This window comes from Aethina tumida, chromosome 4 (assembly GCF_024364675.1).
Source record: "Aethina tumida isolate Nest 87 chromosome 4, icAetTumi1.1, whole genome shotgun sequence".
NCBI classification, from domain to species: domain Eukaryota; kingdom Metazoa; phylum Arthropoda; class Insecta; order Coleoptera; family Nitidulidae; genus Aethina; species Aethina tumida.
Genome location: NC_065438.1, coordinates 21,533,499 through 21,555,588, shown reverse-complemented (window position 1 = coordinate 21,555,588; position 22,090 = coordinate 21,533,499). Strand labels below are relative to the sequence as shown.

The 22,090-nt window shown below is 28.7% G+C and overlaps 2 protein-coding genes across 6 annotated transcripts in view; one reads left to right on the top strand and one right to left on the bottom strand.

Annotated features, from left to right (window-relative positions):
• Nucleotides 1–22,090, bottom strand: part of LOC109594134 (neural-cadherin) — a 391,736-nt gene that overhangs the window by 322,929 nt on the left and 46,717 nt on the right. The window lies entirely within an intron of this gene.
• Nucleotides 11,727–22,090, top strand: part of LOC109594129 (uncharacterized) — a 65,363-nt gene continuing 54,999 nt past the window's right edge. The window contains exon 1 of the mRNA XM_049966130.1: nucleotides 11,727–11,761. The gene's annotated coding sequence lies outside the window, so the exon portion shown is untranslated. The remainder of the gene's footprint in view (nucleotides 11,762–22,090) is intronic.

Sequence of the window (22,090 nt, the reverse complement as noted above, 5' to 3'; positions counted from 1 at the left end):
AGACCGGCCCGCATTAATTTTAAAATTTTATGTCAAAAATACACTACCAGTCTTATACTACGTGTTATTTTTAAAAACCGAATGAATAATAATTCGTTAACGAAACTAGTGCTAATTGCAGTTAATTGATGCGGGTTTTAAACCACCACGCACCTCTCGTTCCACTCGTTCCTCTCGTTCGAGGGGGGTTAACGCACCACCGCTGCAACTCGAGCACACACACCACAGATTCAGAACATGAGAGCATAAAACTCTGTTACCGGAAGTCGGACATTAAATGGGACTGCCGCAATACAATACCCATATGGACCAGGCTGCGAACTGTTAACCAGTAGCGTCGAGAACGTTGGGGTGTTTTAATTTTTTTTTGTTTCTGTCGAACAGCCGATAAATGTGCACAGACCACGCGTATAAATTTTACGCCTAAAATGCAAGTCACGGTTGTTGCATTATAAAAGTAATATGGTTTTTGTGAGCCGGCCTTTGGTTGATGGGTTTAACCCCAATATTTAACACCCCAGTGTGGTAACGATCTATGCATATGTTACGAGTTCACATGGGTTGTGTGGGATTGTCTCTGGAGAACAATTCGTTAACGTTTCAACTTTATTGTTGAGTTGATTGAGTGTTAATGTGTGGATTATGCGTGATTAATGACTTTAGAGAGAAGATGAAAATAAGACAAATGCTTACAATTAAACTAGTGGAAATTCACATCATTAACTTTTTATAATAAGATATATTATTGTCATAAATCCGTAAATAATAATTTTAATATGAATTTAGACTTCAAAATACTTTTCTGGAAAGTTGAATTGTGAGATTCTACTTCTTTATACATAAACATAATATTTTTATAATTATTTTTTTTTTTTTTTTTGAAAATATGACATATTTAAGTCACAAAGTAAATAATAATTTAAAAATTTCATAGTGATAGAGACTAAACTTCAAAATACTCTACACTTTATACACAAAATTAATATTTTTATCATTAATTTTTTGAAAATAATACACATTTTAGTCATAAATTAATCAGCAAATAAAAATTTTAAAATTTCAGTGTGGTAGAGAAAAAAATATATGAAATACTTAAGCTTCAAAATATTCTTTCAGAAAGTTTTATTATGAAATTCTACTTCTTTATACATAAAGTTAATATTTTTATCATTAATTTTTTGAAAATATGACATTATTTTTTTACACTGTGATAGACTTTAAAATATGACAGATGAAGAGTTAAACATCAAAATATTTTTTCAGCAAATTTAATTATGAGATTTTACTTTTTTATACATAAAATTCATATTTTTATTATTAATTTTTTGAAAATGTGATACATTTTAGTCAAAAATTAATCAGAAAATTAAAATTTTCCATTGGTAGAAACTAGAAAAATATGAAAGTAGAATAGTTAAACTTCAAAATACTCTTTCATAAAGTTTAATTATGAGATTTTACTTTTTTATACATTAAATTAATATTTTTATAATTAATTTTTTGAAAATATGACACATTTTCATAAATTTATCAGTAAATCAAAAATTTAAAATTTCACAGTTATAGAGATTAGAAAAATTTGAAAAAAGAAATATTAAACTTCAAAATACTCTTTCCAAAAGTTGAATTATAAGATTCTACTCTTTTACACATAAAATTAATATTTTTCATCAATTTTTTGAAAATATGACATGTTTTAGTAATAAATTAATCAACAAACAAAAATTTTAAAATTTCTCAGAGACAGAGACTAGAAAAATATGAAAGAAGAATAATTAATCTTCAAAATACACTTTTAAAAATTTTAATTATGAGATTCTTCTTTTTTGTACATAAAATTAATATTTTTTTAATAAATTATTTGAAAATATAACATATTATAGTCAATTTAGCAGTGATATACTGTAAAAAGATGAAAAAAAAATAGTTGAACTTCAACTTCTTTCAGAGGGTTTAATTATAAGATTCCACTGTTTTATACAAAAAAGTAATGTTTTAATCAATATTTTTTTGAAACTATGACTTATTTTACTCATAAATTAATCAGAAAGTTAAAATTTTAATATTTCGCAGAAAATATGAAAAAAAAAATAGTTTAAACTTCAAAATACTCCCTCAGAAAGTTTAATTAAGAGATTCTACTTCTTTACACATAAAATTAATATTTTTAACATTTCAAAATATTACATATTTTAGTTGTAAATTAATTTGTAATTTAAAAATTTCGATATGATATAAACTAGAAAACGATGAAAGAAGTGTAGTTGAAAGTAGAATAGTTAAACTTCAAAGTACTCTTTCAGAGAGTATGATATTTTAGTTCGTTACACGTAAAATTAAAATTTTATCATTAACTTCATCAAAAAAATATAAAGAAAAAAGCAGGAGTGTAGTTAAACTTCAAAATATATTTTTGAGAAAGTTTCTGCAACTTTATAGACATTTTCGTCTACAATATTTTAAGCTTGATGCAAAAATAGTATAACATTAATCAAAAATTGGTATAATTTATGAATCCTAATAATTCAGGAAATATTTTGACGAAGCATCATTTTCTATTAGATTCCATAAAGCAGAAAACTCCATAAATGAAGATTGAGCATATATGTAACAGACATTAAATGATCGAATCGAACACCAAATCACAAAATCCATTAAATTAACCACATCCATTTTGCAGAAATGCATCTTCCACATCCACTCCGAAATTTATTCTAGCATCCATTAAGCTGATGCGATTCGCAGATAGACAGCAAACCTATTTATACATTATAAACCTGCCAAAATGAAAAGGCGAATCAACGTAAGGAGGGAAGCCTTTTGGCGTGTGTCACACAAACAGGCTTGTATTACATTAATATTTACCTAATACGGCGGTTCGCAATTAGAGACTGCACTCACTAATACGGCTTGTACGCGTCAATTATCATAAGTATCATACAGTTATGTCGCGTTTCTCTGACAAATAAACACTAATAACATAGTTTAAACCCGAGAACTTTTGGCGTATTCAACCGACGTTGAATATTAATTCGTTGTTCGTCGGGGCTGCTCTTTCTGTAACACCAGACTACATACCGACAGTCGAGAAGAAGCTTCCGGTAACTCACCTGCAAAATGACAAAAATGTTAATTAGCACAACGTGTTTATGGATAATTAAAACGTATGTTACATTTGTGAATGGTCGATTTTACAAGTAATGATGATCATTATAATGAACTGCACGTTAATTATGTAGTATATTAACATTAATCATTTGAAATAGTTGCGTGTGCGAATTACTACATGTAATGTGTGTAATTAATTATTGCTGATAAAATTATTAATTCGTCAGTGATATATTCGTTAATAAACTGGTAGGCATTGCATAAAAAATGTCCGGCCTTTATTACCACGAATTTGGACCAATTTTATAATCGATTGTTTTTGTTAAAGCCCGTTTCCGACCGGGAAGTTTAATGATATTATGCTGAAAATTATAACGTAGCTGGATCTGGTGTTTGTGCTTTTATTAGACGTTCAAATATAACTAAGGCAGATGCACAGAACAGTCTTAAAGGGCTTTAATTAATTCCCGGCCGAAACCACATAAATTTCTTTATTACTTAATTAAAGTTGTAGGGGGTAATAAACTTTGTAGCAATTAAAGAATAAAGAGCTGAATTATCATCTTATTTGTTTCGGCTGACTAAGGAAACTTATAAAACTCCGATTTTAGAAAAGGAATTAAATTTTTTGCCCGGACAAAGTTTGTTCTAGTCCCGGACACATACACACACACACACACAATAACCGCAAAGTTTAAAGTCTAGTGTTATTATATCGAATTTTATTAAATAAAACGACATTACCGAAACTACTTGCAACTTTCCGGGTCGGAACTTTTGTTATTGTGGCCGTTTCGGGATATATTGAACAATGGGTCAATAGAAGGCGTTCGGATTACGTTCGAAAGTTTTATTTTTCTTTCGAAAAGTCCATTAATAACCACCCTCTTTTGTCGCGGCCACGATCAGATAGCACTCGAAAAAATTGCGAAAATTGCGTTTAATTTATGGTCTTTTTGTGAGTTATTGCAGTCGCATTATTTCAAGTTACAACAATGTTTGGTTTTAAGGACGTTCGGCACGAATGTTGTAACGACACGAACTCCGAAATGAAACAATAAAAATATTTCAGTGGCTTGGAATACTTGTTCAATTTGAACAGAATTTAGTTTGTAGAATATTGATTGAATTTATTTACCGAAATTACCACGAAAGACCAAAGTTAAAAATTTAAATAAATTATGTACTTCTGTTTGAATTTTCATTTTATTTAAAATAAATTCATTTAGTAAATCAAATTAAAATAATATGTTAAATATATAAAAAAATTATATTATCACTAAATAATTAAAAATAATAGGATATTCATAACTATTTTTTATAATTATATAAAAAAATACATATTTTAAATAAATTACTCTCTATTAAATTAAATTTTAATTGAAATAATATATAAAAAAATATAATATAGAGTATAATTTGTTACAAAATAATTAAAAAAAACAAATTAAAATATTTGCTACTAAAGTCTACTAAGATCAGAATTTAATTAAATTATGTGATCGTAACTGGATTTTCAAAACTATTTTTTTTATAATTATATTATAAATACATATTTTAAATAAATTATTCTTTTACAAATTAAATTTATATTTAAATAACATATTAAAAAATATAATTATATAGTATAATTTGTCACAAGATAATTGAAAAACAAATAATTAAATTTTTTTCCCAACACAGTCGCAAAGATCAGAATTTAAATTAATTATGTGCTCCTAAATTGGATTTTCAAAACTATTTTTTTATAATTACATAAAAAATAGGTATTTTTAGTAAATTATTCCTTAACAGATTAAATTTAAATTTTAAAAAGATATAAAAAAATATTATACAAAAAAATTATACAGTGTAATTTTTCACAAAATAATTGAAAAACAAATAATTAAAATATTTGCCACCAAAATCACAAAGATCAGAATTTAAAAGAATTATGTGCTTCTAATTGGATTTTCATAATTATATAAGAAATAAATAATTTAAATATATTAATATAATAGATTAATTTTAAATTATATATTAAAAAATTATATAGTATACATTGTCACAAATAATTGCAGAAAAAAAAAATAATTATTTTGGCACCAAAGTCACAAAGTTCAGTGTTTAAATAAATTATATACTTGTAATTGGATTTTCATAACTTTTTTTTATAATTATATAAAAATAGATATTTTAAATAAATTATTCTTTAATAGAGAAAATTTAAATCTAAATTATATATTTAAAAATATATATAAAAAATTAGTGTAATTTATCACAAAGTAATTGAAAAACAAATAATTAAAATTATTCCCACCAAAATCACAAGGAACAGAATTGTACTTCTAATTAGATTTTGAAAACTATTTTTTATAATTACATAAAAAATAGATATATAAAATAAATTGTTTCTTTAACAGATTAAATTTAAATAATATATTAGAAAATGTAGAATGTAATTTGTCAGAAAATAATTGGAAAATAAATAAATGAATTATGTGCTCCTAATTGGACTTTCAAACTATTTTTTATAATTATATAAAAAATATGTATTTAAAATAATTTATTCTTTAATAGATTAAATTTTAATTTAAATAATATATTAAATATATGTATATATGTTAAAATTATTGATTATTATTGAGTGTTATTTGTAACAAAGTAATTAAAAACAAATAATTAAAATTTTTGCCACCAAAGGCACAAAGATCAGAATTTAAATGTGCTCCTAATTGAATTTTCATAATTATATAAGAAATAAATATTTTAAATAAATTACTCACTAATAGATTAAATTTAAATTATATATTAAAAAAATATGAGTATAAATTATCACAAATAACTGAAGGAAAAAATTATTTCGCCACCAAAGCAATAAAGTTCAAGTTTACATAAATTATGTACTTCTAATTGGATTTTCATAACTATAATTACTTTTTATAATTACATAAAAAATAGTTATTTTAAATAAATTATTCTTTAACAGATTAAATTTAAATTCAAAAATTTTTTACGTATGTGTGTAAATAGTCACTAAATATTTATGAATATAATAATTCTTGCCAGCGAAGCATCAAAATTAAAAATTTAAATAAATTTTGAACTTGGGAATGAATTTTCATAACTTTTTTTATATAATTATGTAAAAAATAGATATTTTAGATAAATTACTTTTTGAGGATGTCAACTCATTTTGCCACCAAAGCCACAAAGTTCAGAGTTTAAATAAATTATTTACTTTTATTTGGATTTTTATAACTTATATACTGTAATTAGTTTTTATAATTATATAGAAAATAGATATTTTAAATTAGATAATTTAAATTTAACAGATTAAATTTAAATTCAATACTAATTTTATACGTGTTCTTGCCAGCAAAGCATCAAAATTACTATGGAATGAATTTTCATAATTTTTCTCTTTATATAATTATGTAAAAAATAGATATTTTAATTACTTTTTCAGGACATCAACTCATTATTAGTTAAAAAAATGGTATTGATACAAATTTTCTGAATTTTTTATAATTTGCTATTCTTTATTATGTTTAAAGTGTAAACCAAAAATCAATGAATTCTGACCACTGGATCTATTCTAATTCTAATTTCTGTGTCATCGTGTGCACTTTAACTTTATGATTCAACCTACTTTCGTACCGATCTTTGAACTAAACCGACCCGAAACCAATAAAATCCCATTTTAGTTTATTGGCAACCACACGAAATTTTGATAAGTCCAATAAAAGCAGACGCCGAAGCGTATCGCCAGCACATAATCGCAAACATAATCCGGCCAACATTTTTTCGAAACGTTCCGCATTCCGATTTGCAAAGTCGCACACTCCACATCGCATTACCCGACCCGAGAATGTCTGAAAGGGGAATCCGTAATCGATACTGAAATTCGTGCGGTAACCGATAGTCTGCCGCTGAAAAAGAAAACCCCAACGGAAACCTCTCTCGCATCGAAAACGTACAAGTATCGCATTATGGTGCCGGGATAACTTTTGCACATGTGAACGCAATTAGGTGCATTATTTATATTCGACCGGAGGTCTTCGGGCTTCGTGATTAATCTCCTGCGGCGCTGGCGGGCCCGAAGCCGTCCAGATTTGTGGTATTGCGATCTTAGGCATGGTTTTGCCGTAATGGAAGCAACAGCGATTTACCGTTAATTGATCGACTGCCTTCTGGGATTCACGGAAACCAGGTGAAATTCGGGTGGATAAACCGTATTTTGGAGGCGGAAAATCGTTCATGATTTACTGTGGTTAAGAGAAATAGTTTGTGTTTACTCCTTTTACCTGAAAGGTTCCTCATCTCCGACCATTATCACCACACCCACGTTGTGAGCACTGAATTACATATAATGAAATATCGGGCTGTCACGCCGGCCATATATTCACTTTTTAATTTGATTATCCTTATTTATGTTTCTTTATTTTGGTTCCCTGATAATATCATTAATATTAATTACGTCGGCATTCCGGATACCTGACAATGGATGCGCCGACCACCTTGACTCAAATGACTGTTTGATGGGGCGGCTTATAAGTTAAATCAAATTTGTACGTGATGACAATGTAGCATTAACTGTACATTCAACAAGTGTAAATGTTGTTCGGTAGTTTCGATTTAAAATTGTGAATCGACATGAATAGGTGTTAAAAAGTTCTTAATGCTTCACAAAATTTATGGCGGTGATAATGGGACTTATAATGATATTCAAAAGGCAATTGGAATGTTCCCTAATAACCTGGAAAAGGTTTGACTTAAAATAATACTAAATCAAATTTGACATCAATTTATTCATTTGCTAGGTATTCATGTCAGCATTTACTAATTGCCTACATTGTATCTTAAAATGTGTTTGTCAGTATATCAGAGTCGACTAATTACTAATTATTAATAAAATGTTGATAACGTTTTTTAATTCAATTTTGTTTTTCAAAATATTGACAACAATATACTAATCTTTTAATTAACAAAATACTGAAAACATAACAAACATTTTTTAAAAACTAAATTTATTTAAAAAAATATTTATTCAGATAAAAAGTATTAATGATGAAAAAAATCAAAAAACAATTTATTTTTTTACAAGATAATAATTTTAATAAAAAAAAGGATTTATTCAATTAATAATCTGGAATTAATTTTTTACAGAGAACATGGAAAAAATTTGAGTTGAATCAATACAAAATTAAAAACGACGTCAATATATTCATTTATTGTACTGTATCTTTACTAATTGCCTAAATTGAATTTTAAAATATGTCTTTCAGAATGTTGAACACATCAGATTAATTTTACGACATTGTTCATAATTAACAAAATACTTTGAACATTAGAAGAAATTTATTGTTTTTTAACAAGCTAATATTTCTACTAGAAAAAAATGTACCAATTACTTTTGTAGACAAAAAGTTAAAAGCTTGAGTTAAATTAGTAATAATGCAAAAATGGTAAGGATCTAATAATAATAAAGTTTATTAAATTGTTAACAAATAAGTAAGAATATCAGGAATAGTTGATTTTTAACAACCAAATAATTGTACTAAAAGAAGAATTTATTCAAATAAAAAATGTGTCAGTGGTTTTTTGTAGATAACTTGTCGAAGTTTCGAGTTTAAATGATAGTAAAATAGTAAAAAGGACTTCAATCTATTCGTTTATTAAATACTTGTGTCAGACTTTACTAATTACAAAAATTTTTAAATACGGAAAATTGGAATATTTAAGACTAACTTTGTAAAAGTGTCAATTATTAACAAATAATTAATAATATCATGAAAGTTTATGGCTAATAATTCTAATAAAAAGAGGGTTTATTCAAATAAAAAAATTGTCATTGAATTTTTGAAAGCAACTTGTTAAAATTTTGAGTTAAACTATGGTAATACTATTGCAAAATGACATAATTCTATTAATTTATTAGACACATTATTTATATGTCAAACTTTACTAATTGTCACAATTATATTTTATATTATGTTTTTTAGAATATTCACAATAAAATACTAAGAACATCAGAAATAGCTCATTACTTTTTTAAGAACTAATAATTCTACCAGAAAGATGATTTATTCACTGATTTTTTTCGACAACCTGTCCAAATTTTGAGTTAAAATAGTACTAAATAAAAATGATATCAATATATTCAAGACATTTATGTCAGATTTTTCAATTATCAAAATTGTATTTTAAAATATGTTTTTAGAATATTTAACACAATATTGTAAGTTTATATAATTGTCAATTATTAACAAATAATTAAGAACATCATGAGAAGCTTTATGGCTAATAATTCTACTAAAAAAGAGTTTATTCAAATAAAAATCACCGATTTTTTTAAAGCAATTTGTCAAAAATTTGAGTTAAAATAATACTGAAACAAATGACATGAATCTATTAATTTATTAGATACTTATGTCAAACTTTACCAAGTTGTATTTTATAATGTTTTTTATCATATTTAATAGACCAAGTTTATAAAATTGTTCATTCTTAACAAAATACTAATCAGAAACAGCTCATTAATTTTTTAAGTTTTAAGCTAATCATTCTACTATAAAAAGGATTTATTTACTCATTTTTTCTAGGCAACCTTTTTTTGCAAAATTTTGCAATAATACTAAAGAAAGATGATATCAATCTATTCAATTATTAGACACTTATGTCAGATTTTACTAATTACCAAAATTGTATTATAAAATATGTTTTTTAGAAGAATAATTAACTTTGGTAATTGCCAAATTATATTTTAAAAATTAAGTTCATAAAAGTGTTAATTATTAAAATCAAAAATGACATCTATATATTTATTAGGTATCCACATAAGTCTACTAATTACCTAAATAATACTGTGAAATATATTTTTCGGCATATTTAACACAATAGAATAATTGTTATTTATTGATAAAATACTGAAAACACCATGAATAAAATAATGCTTTTTTAACAAGCAAAAAAAAAAAACAATAAAAGAAGAATATCATTAATTTTTAGTTATCAGTTATTATTAACAACGCAATGAATAATTTATTGTTTTTTTTAACAAGCTAAAAACCATAACATGAAAGAGCATTTATTCAGCCAAAAAATTGAATCATTGATTTTTCGTCAGCACCTTTAAATAAATTACAGAATCATAAAAACGGATGTGAAAATTAAATTGACCCTTTTTTCCTTCGGCACTAATGGTTGAATGCCAATTTCCGTCGTCTATTGAAAGGATAAATCATTTCCCGGTGAAAGGTGGCCATTAGCGGACCAAATGTGCAAAATTGAATTTTATAGATGCAGTAGAAGGGGTTTTAATAAGTTCGCCGGGGCACAAATAGTGTGAAAAAAACGAAAACCTTATAATTCTCCCATGCATTTTTCATGCCGTAACGGGGAATGTTCGAATTGGAGCGACTTTTTATTTTTTAACAAATGCACGCTTATAATGTATAACATTCTTGACAGGCAAGGGCGCTAAATTAAATTTTATAGTTCGTCGGGATTTCTGTTTCGGAACTATTACCTGACATAATAAATTTGTTCCCGGCCACGGCCATATTCATCATGATTACGTCGTAATCTTGTTAGAATGTTAATAGATATGTCGGCGATGTGTTTAAGCGGAATTCCAGTTATTGGGCCGATCAAATCGGATTTTAGCTATAGGAAAAATTGACGGAAGGCAAATTGCTCGTTAATATTCGCAGAGGAAATCGTCCCCGAAAGTTTTCCAGGTCCTTTAACCAATATTGACAAGTCCTTAACCCATTTAGCACCCGCTTCACGTAGTACAACCGATCGATTTGCATCGGCGCGACCGAAAACAAAACAAACAAACGAACCTGGGAAACGCATGTAAAGTGGCCATTCATAAATTTTTATTTTCCCGATGCCAAAGCGGGAACGAAAAACGCCGAGATCGATAATACCAACCGCTTACAAAGAGATCATTACACGGATATGTTTATTGGGTTCGGTCGCCGATCGCGTTCCCAACGAGTGTGGGAAAGAATCGGTGCAAGAATGGACGAATTGAAATAAAAAAACCGGGACCCGGTTCGACTTGAACGCCGTAGAAGATGTGACCGACGCATATTTTATACATATGGGGAAACCTGAGATTGATGACCGGCAATTAGACACGGCGGCGTTAAAGAATTGTTATTGTCGTATCCGCCAACTGCAAATCCGGATGTATTGCCCTGCACGCATATATCGTCCGTAATTGAGGACCGGCAACATCCACCGTTTGGGATGATAAACAAGGCCAATAAGTCTTGGGGGATTATTGCGAAAGGCCGAAGTTTGTTCGAAGTTTTTTACTTTGTGGCCGTGGGATTTGGAAATGTTTCGATTGTCGGAACGACAAAAGCGTCATTTGCAACCGAAGCGCGTTTATGACGGCCCTTGATGTTCCGACGAAATTTCGAATGTTTTTATTTCGGTTTGATGCTGTTTCTGTGTTTTAAAAGGTTGTAAATTGTTATTGTTGTGCGGCCTAACACTGCCATAAATATTTGGAAAACGTGCTTTACTAACTTTTGGCGTCATATAAAATAAGTGCAATAGTATAAAATGGCATCGTTTATTTGTTTTTCGTTTTTTAATGATTTTTATTTTCACATTTTTAGGATGAAGTACTAATCCTCTCTCCCATATCAAAAGTGTAAGTATATTCTGAAAATACATTTATACATTGTTTATTACAGTGTAATTTTTCTTGAGTAATTTTATAGATTGAGCATCAACATTTGCAAAATTGCAATTAATATTTTAAAAATACAGTTTTCAACATTCTATAATTTCATTCAATTTTACGTAATTCTAAAGGTTAATATTTCTTGAACATTAACTAAAAATCTGTAATTAATATTTTTAAAATAGATAGATAAAATTTTTATAAATTTCACTCATTCTTATGTAATATTGTAGATTATTTTTCTTGAGAATCAACTATAAAACTGTAATTAATATTTTGGAAATATAGTCTTTCAACATTCTAGAACTTCATTCAATTTCACGTAATTCTAAAGGTTAATTTTTCTTGAACATTAATAAAAATACTGTAATTAATATTTTAAAAATAGACCTTTGCAACGTTCAATAAATTTTACTCATTCTTATGTAATTATACATATTATTTTTCTTGAGCATCAACCATAAATTTTTAATTAATATTTTGAAAATACAGTTTTTAACATTATATAATTTCTTTCAATTTTATTTAATTTTAAAGGTTAGTTTTTCTTAAGCATTCATTATATTTAAATATTTTTTTTAATAGACTTTTTAAATTTTCTATAAATTTCACACATTTTTATGTAATTTTCTATATCATCTTTCTTGAGCATAAATTATAAAATTGCAATTAATATTTTACACAATTCCAAAAGTTATTTTTTAGCATTAACTAAAAAATATAATAAATAATTAATAATTAATATTTTAAAAATATGTCTTCTCTACTTTCTTTAAATTTCATCAATTTTTATGTTGTTTTATAAATTATTTTTCTTGAGCTTCAATTATAAAAGAGTAATTAATATTTTGAAAATACAGTTTTTGAACATTTTGTAATTGTATTCAATTTTATGTAATTTTAAAGATTAAATTTTGTTGAGCATTACATAAAAAACTGTAATTTTATAATTTAAAAATAGACCTTTCTAACTTTCTATAATTTCACCCATTTTATCGTAATTTTAAAAGTATGAACTATAAAATTATAATTAAAATTTTGAAAATTCTATAATTTCAGTCATTTCTACGTAATTTTAAAAATTAATTTTCATTGAGCATAATTAAAAAACTGAAATTAATATTTTGAAAATATATCTTTTAAACTTTCTATAATTTCAGTCATCATTATCGTTTTATAACTTATTTTTTTTAAACATGAACTAAAAAGCTTTAATTAATAGAATTTTAGAATACAGCTTGTCAATATAATTTTAAAGGTTTAAATTTTTCTTGACTACATACTAAAAAATAGTAATTAATATTTTAAAAATGAAGATTTTGAACTTTCTATAATTTCATTAACATTTTAAAAATAATGGTTTTCAACTTTCTATAGTTTTATAATTATAGAATTTTTCTTTCCATAATTTTGAATTAAATTCCAGAAAATACAATAAATTAAAAATAAATGAATTTAAAATATTTTAAAACATGTGTAAAACATGTGAAATAAATGTCTGTTAATTTCGAGGCAATCAGTTTTGACATTTAGTATCAACTGATCCGACAAAACAAACATATATCATTAGTGGCAGAAAACTATTTAAATTATTAAATTAACAGGGCATATTGCAGTCGACAATAGAACCATTTTTAAACCGTTTAATGAAATTTACTCCGAAATTATACCAGTAAATTTTGTACTACAAAATGCGTGCGTTATACGAGCTATATTAATTATGCAGAATATAAATTTTATCCATTCGTCTGTGCGGAAATTAACATAATTATGCGTTGCCCGAAAGAATAATAATGGCTTGTTAAAATACCCGCTCGAACATAATTCACCGCTTTAAACTGCTTGTGCCAAAACAAGCCCATTGAAAACGGCACAATATTTTCAATAATTTACGCCGAACTTAATTGTCTTTGTTTTGACAGTTCACCCAAAAGCCCATTTAACATGACAAAACATGTACCCATGAATGTACTTCCTGAGAACTTGTGCAATTCCTGTCGTGTCCAAACGAAACAAAACGCTCCGACACGATAAACATCTCAACCCCTTCGGAGATCCAATCTGAACGGCTCATAAGTAATGTACGATCCCATTGTGACTCGGATGAGTTGCAGGATATGAGCCACAGACCGGATTGGCCTTTTGTCATCCGGAATCAAAACTATCTGCCGTTTCGATCTGACCCGCAAAACGGCTTAAACGAAACGTACTCAACGACCGAGGATATTTATGGTATCCATAAAGTAAATTGTCTTTAAGGCCGAGGAGGTTGCAATTATCATTGCGCCGTGACTCCGGCGATCGCATTACGAAACTTTTAACTCGCCTCTGATTGCGGTCCGGGTTGATTTATCGGTCCCGCTCTTCCGGGCTCCGGACGCGAAAAAACGAAAAGATAAACACGTGCCACACTATTAAAGTATGCATTTTCACCGGCGCCCGAACAACAATGTTTCGCATTCATTTCGGAAAGTTTTTAATGCGTTTTGAAAGTTTTATGTCTTCCATGCGAGAGCCTGTCGCCGTAACGAACCGTTCTTGCTTTTGTTGGCTCGACTCGTCCTACATTTTAATGGACTCTTCACGTCAAAAGTGTACGTTTAATAAAAGATAAAAAAATTGAGTGGTCCCCTCGTGCACGTGCTCGGTAAACAGGCGTGTGCAAATAGAACGGCACACACGGAGGGTAAGGTAACAATCTCTGTCAGCACCCTTGTAGGCCTTTACCATTGTCAGTTTTCGAAGCGGAATACGTCTGGAGGAGCACGGCGTCATCAAAAGAGCAAATATTTCGCATAAAGGCGATGGTAAATTGGAACTAAACAACTGCGCCGTGCTGAATTGAATTCGGCACGACGCGCACAAAAGCCACTTATCTGAATGTGACGCGGAAAATATATTGGAAGACGTTGAAATTAACATGGGGAAAAATGCATACGCAGCACCGGACCGTTCACCTCCGAAGATGCTAAGCCAAAAGCAATAACGAAGTCGTTGGGAATGACTGCAGCGGAGTAGAATGGAAATGCGGATGCAAATCGGGTCGAAAAATACTGTGTTAATTAAAGCTAATTCATATTTAAATTGGCTTCGGCGGAACAGCGTCAACTTCCAAAGCAAGTGAAAAGTTAAACAATAGCCCGGATTTTTAATTGAATTTCTAATCGTTTTCGCACTAGGACGCGTTTTTTGAAAAACGAATTATCGGATTGTTTGTGCTAATTTCGAATTAAAACTCAATTTCATTACATTTAGCGCCGGGGGAGAAGTGAAGGGTTTTTGTACTGTGAATGAAATTATTGGATTACCTTTGTAATAGCAGCAGTTCTTTTAGAATCACGGCTCCACCTTTTTTTCAAAATACTTTTCGACAGAATAAAGGGTATGTCTTCATCAAGTAAAAGAAATTAATATTTCTTTGAGAAAAATTAATTTTAAATTTGACAAATGCCGATTTTTACGGTTTTTGCTTGAATTTTTTTTACTAACATATATGCCTATTTTGTTTTCAAAAGGTTAGTCAAAAATAGCATATATTCAAAAAAAAAAACATAAGTTTTTCAATTTTTTATGAATTTTACAATTTTCATTTATGTCATAAAAATTAAAAAATCAATAATTTTTCATATATATTTTTAAATATTCTTTATTTTTACGGATGATGAAAAAATTGAAAAATTCAATTGAAAAAAATTTCTTAGAGAAAAATTAAATGATTGATTTTTGACATTTTTCCTTGAAATGTTTATGAAATAATTTTTTATATTGCATGTCTATTTTTTGTAGAAAGTTCGTCAAAAAGAATCTTTTCAAAAAACAAATTGTCAATAACATTTTTATTTTTTTCATGATTTCTCTTGTTTTTTTATAAATACTTTATTTTGAAAATACTTTGTTGCCCTATTATTAATAATAATAATAATTTAGGAAAAAGTTTAATTTAAACACAAATTCAAATTTTTAATATTTCTTCAATTTTTATTTTACTACAAAACATCAAAAATAACACATTTAACGTTAATTTTTCAATTTTTTATGAATTTTTGAAAGTTTAACAATTTTTATTAAATAAAAGTTTCACGTTTTATGTCATAAAAAAATCAAAAAATCATAATTTTTTAGAGAAAAATCAATTTTAAATTTAACTGATTTTTAACGTTTTTCCTAGAAATTTTTATGATTTTTTTTATACAGCAAGTGTATTTTTTTCAAAAAGTTAATCAAAAAGAGAATATTAAAAAAATGTTATAGAACCCTAAAAAAAATGTCAATAAGGTAATTTTTCAATTTTTTATGAATTTTTGAAAATTTTGTAATTTTTATTAAATTAAAAAAAATATATATTTTTATTTATGTTGTCCTATTTATTATTAATAATATTAATAATAATAATAATAGTAATTTACGAAAAATTTTGATTTAAAAACAAATTCAAATTTTTAATATTTCTTTTTAATCAATTTTTATTTTACAACATTTTTATTAAATTTATAAAAAATATTTATGTTATTTTATATATTACTATATGAATATTTAAAAATCTTGATGATTTTCAAATATTTGGAATAATTTGAATTAATAAACGTGTTCATAAAAATTTCAAGAAAAAACCTCAATAAATCAATATTTTTTTAAATTTATAATTATTTACAAGATTTCATTTCATAAACAATTACCTTAAGGTTTTTTTTTTGAAAGTATTCTATTTTTAATGAATATGATGATTTTTTTATTTTTTATATACATAAGAGTAGAATATATTGAAAAAAAAAATGAATTGTTATAGCTCAAAAATAGGTGTAACCGCGATTCTACAATAAACAATTATCGCAGTTTTATCCGGCGGCTACGTGACAATTATAATTAACCCATTTTGAACTGACTCTAAATAAGGGTTAATTAGTTAATGTCGTTGCACAACTGCCGGTTAATCATTCTCCGGGGATGTCCACCGGAAAAATAGACCTAGAAACTGTTAATTATTAAACCAGCGGAATCCAACCGCTGGCACAGTTCCGGGTGCTTGTTCAAACAGATCCAACAAAACTTTAACAGGATTCGGGCAGGTGCGTTTTATGTTATCCATCATAAACTTAGACCCGATCAATCATCCCGAAGCCATTGTTGTTATTATTATAATTCCAGTCTGGCCTTTCGAACACCAAAATTAACTTATCAATCGGCCCCTATACATACACACACACGTACACACCGGATTCGTCTGGAAAATCGCAACTCACTCCGGGTGGAGTAATGCGCGGGCGCTTTGACCTCCACGAACTAACCATTTCGCATTTACAACTCCTCATTGACGTTGCCGAAGGGGTCGGGTTGTTTTACGTTTTATTATTTTGTTTTACAGACACGGAATAATGAGGTTAAATGTGTGTCCCGGCGTCCCAAACCTTTCCGGCAGTCGCGGTAATGCACTCTAATTTAAGACGGCACAATGCATAGGTGTGGGATTCCATTTTGGGATGCGGGCTCTCGTCTCAATTATTAAAATCTGGGGGAGCGTCCCCGTTTTAATCAGCGACGTGTTTTAAACGTGGTCTGGACCTCGATGAAACAAAGGTTTAATGTTCGGTCATTTGTGAGAGAAGTAACAGAATTGTGCACCGTCAAACTATCAGAATAAATTACTAAATCTTCAAACTATATTTTTATAGTTTAGCTGTGGTGTTTTAAATTAAATAGACAAATTTTAATAATCATAAATTATAACACTGAATTTTATATTTTTATATGTTTAAGGTATTCATTCGAGTTATCAAACTATTACACTAAATAATCAAACTATTAAACTATTTTTATAGGAGTGTCATGATAAATTTGTGATAATTTAAAACACATAAACTAACAAGTTTTAATTCACCTTATCACTGAATTTTCTGATTATCAAACTATATTTTTATAACTTTAATGTATTTAAAACAGCAACTAAACTGCCAAAATTGCAAGTTATCGAGCTATTACACTAAATAACCAAATTGTTAAACTATTTTTTATATGTTTGCCATTATAAATCTGTGATAATTTAAAACACATAAACTAACAAGTTTTAATTCATCTTGTCACTGTATTTTCTGATTATCAAACTATATTTTTATAGCTTCAATTCATTTAAAACAGTAAATAAACTATTAAAATTATAAGATATCAAACTATTACCAGTAACCAAACTGTTGAATTATTTTTATAGGTTTGTCATGTGATAATTTAATAACAAATTTTAATTCATCTTGTCTCTGAATTTTCTGATTATCAAACTATATTTTTATAACTTTAATGTATTTAAAACAGTAACTAAACTACCAACATTACAAGTTATCGAACTATTACACTAAATAATCAAATTGTTAAAGATATTTTTTATATGTTTACCATTATAAATATGTGTTAATTTAAAACACATAAACTAACAAATATATATACTAATAAATTTTAATTCATCTTGTCACTGAATTTTCTGATTATCAAACTATATTTTTATAACTTTACTGTATTTAAAACAGTAACTAAACTATCAACATTACAAGTTATCGAACTATTACACTAAATAACCAAATTGTTAAACAATTTTTTATATAATTGTCATGAATCTGTGATAATTTAATACACATAAACACGTTTTAATTCATCTTGACACTGAATTTTCTAATTATTAAACTATATTTTTATAGCTGTAAATCATAATATATATAAATTATTAAATGATGTTGGTCATGAAAAATCTGAGATATTTTTAAATAAATGAACTAAAAAAATTCTAATTCATCTTTAAACTGAAATTTCAAATCATTAATTATATTTTTATGCATTTAATCTATGAAAATTGATATTAAATTACCAAAATTGCACATTATCATTTGGTATAGAGAGTAATAAAAAACTTGTAGGTTTTCACAACATGGGGTTGGACAAAAAAGCTGACAAAAAAGTCTTCCCTGTTTTCTCATATCCTCCAGAAATATCCATTTGCGTTTTCCCATCAACCTACCCTCCCCCAAACGCAATAGAGACTGGCCAACGTCCAGATTAAAATATGACAGTCCGTAAGATTATTGGCGGATAGAAATGCAATTTTCTCATTGCGATTTCCGGCAGCCACGACGTTTACGTGTCGTTCCCCCGACGTCGGGAGGGTTCAATGTACGCCACGATATAAATTCGATTGCCGTGCTCGGGACGAAAAGTTTTCGGGTGTGGAGCAGGGGTGGAAGAAAATCTGGAAGTTTTTCATTTCCATCCCCTTTAGAAGCGTCGACGATGTATGGATATGGCTGGCAAGTCTGCCAACTTGGCAGGACCTGACTAGCACGCGGAACAACCCTTTTGTTACACGTCCGACACAATTAACGCCTCTGACGTTTTAAAAGTCCCGCAACAAAGTTATTTCTGCGGTGGATAAACAAAGGTCTGAAAATACTTGTCACACTAATTACTTTATGTCTTTTTATTCCGTCGTCGGCTCAGAACACGACTGTCAATTAATATAAACATAGTATCAATTTGCAGTCATACCGAGGCCCATTAAAGGCGAGCCATTTCGTATTTCCTCTATAATCATGTTAACCCCAACAGAGAGATCTGAGAAAAACAAACAAACTCGCATCGTTCCCGGCAATTACTCGACGTTTCCCACCGATTGTTCGCCATTTTTGAGACGTTCACGTTTCGAAAATTAACCTCATAGATCATTTTTGTCACGACCCGGGTCGATCTCGGCAGGATTCCGTTTGCCGGTTTAATTAAGGGGTTGTACATTGCACCGGTTGCATAATAAGAGAATGCGGATCCATAAAGTGGCGGGTTTGAAGAGCTCCTCGGGAACGTGATAAGCCACGAACTCGGATAATGTTGGTTCACTTCTGCGCCAGTATTTTATTGCCTCGGATTTTTTACTTACGACCGGGTAACAAGTTGAGGGTGGCGATGAATATTTGATCGGCCCTCCACCAAACCGGAGATGGTTATCGATTTAAAAACTGGCACAGATTAGTCGGAACAATGAATCTATAATTAGGCCGCTGATGGTGTGTCGGGGAGGCATTGTGTGCCCACAATCTTGTGGACAAATCGGTTTGTATTCATCATCGAGTTTTTTATGTCTACATCGGATCCATTAACATGACCCACACGTGCTGGCACATCGGGCTTTGAATATAAATTTGGTGGCGTTGATTTTAATACGAATCAAACCGATCGATGGCTGATAAAGATTGTGTCCTGGGATGTTATGCTTGTAGGTCGGATTTATGGCTTTCGCAGCTATTTCAGCGATGCGGCAACAATTATTTTTGGTACCCGTAACGTTCACACACTGCATTAATTTATCTCCAACTATTTATACAAGCGTCCATTTCCGTCCACCATTAAAGCCGGCAAACAATCCACCACAAGTGTTCGCCACTTAATACCCATTTTCACATGTGCGCCACTTCAGAGAGCTTCGCACGGAATATGGATATAAATTTTTTTCCAAGCCAGGCACAATGGAAGCCACAGGCGTGGGCGGATTCCTGAAATAACCTGCCGAACGGAACAATTATCACAGAACAGAAATAATAAAACTATTAATTCCGGGGCAAAGTTATGCAGGCATTCCTTCAACCGTCGCGATCGAATTGTTTGCTCGAATGGAATTAAGTGATTATTCCGAGTTGGATAAATGCATTATAATATCAATGGCCGTTATTCACGAAACTAAACGGCATACATACAATTTAATGTGCGTTGTATAAATTAATACGAATGTACGTTGGTACGTATGGGTGTATTATATTTATTAGTCGGACCGGTCTTTATCAACACCGTTTTATTGTTCTTGAACTGGGACCAGAACGCCGGATGAAATTCTAAACGTAACATTGTTTCCCCACGCAACGATTCATTTTGATTGTTTTTCTGATGCTTAGTAGTAATACAGGGTGATTCACTAACTTATTCATTTCGAAGTTTATGGAGAATGGACAAAAGTATTGATTTGACAGTTATAACTTAACTTGAACTAGTTTTCTAATTTATTTTAAACCATATTTTATTCAGTTTTGGTTTGGTTTTCAATGAAACATCCTATGTATTTTTGAATTTTTAAATTTTACATGTAATTTCAAATAAAATGGCTGTATCATATCCTAGTCATTAGTTTTTTAGTATTTTGGTCGTAGTCAATATAATAAAATCATTCTTGGATAAAATTTCTTTTAAGCACTGTTAGGTTTACTAGCTTCAACCTATTAACTATTGCAGGAAGAGATTTATCGTACTCAATATTTTTCTTGTACCAGGTAATCATAGGAACAATAAAAGGCTCATTTATTTTTTCAACCTCTTAATTAGTTCAATTTGCTATAGAGTCTTCAAAACCTTCCTTGGTTAAGGCTTCTCTTATTTGAATATCTAGAATACATGGTGGATGAGTTAGAGCTTCTCATTTAACATTTTGCACCTTCCTTTGAGTCTCTAATTCAATGTTCTCTGGCGTTAGCATGAAGCTGCATGACTAAAGAAACTCGTCTTTACGTCGATCAATTTGGTCAATTTACTATCAATGAAACTGATTTCTGAACTCACAAAGCAAATTATACCACTTAATCCAAAATCTTAAATACAAAGTAGGAAAAGCATAGTTAGATGGAGTATAAGAAGTCCTTTCAAATATACGGGGTGATTCAATTAACTTATTCATTACAAATTTATAGTAAACAGAAAAAGACACTGATTTAAATTTTTAATAGCACTTTTTAATATTCAATTTATTGAATATACCTGGTGTTCCATAAACAAAAAAAACAAAGTTTTGATGATGTTTGAAGATGTACAAAATTAAACCCAGGTGATGCACACCTTGTATAAACTTTGGGAGTACTAATAATGACATCTTATAGAATAGTTAACAAGTATGCCAAAAATGAAGTTTCCAGCACCAAAATTGGTGACTTTACAGACATTTTAGTTGGACTATCAATTTGTCAAAATTTTTAGTAACATATTAATAACTCAAAAACTATTGGCTTCAGGTATAGGATATGGTATAGGTATTTTATTTGCAATTACATATAGAATTTAAAAATCCAAAAATATACAGGGTGTTCCATTGAAAATAACAAATTTAATGAAATGAAAGTTTGTTCAAAATAATTTTCAAAAGTAGTTCAAGTTATTGATGTAAAAAATTAAAATAAACACTTCTAACGAATAAAATAGGTGAATCACCCTGTGAATGACACTTTCCATTGTACAGCTACTGTGTGCCAAGACACGACCTCAAGCCTGTGGCACTTTTCTAAGAAT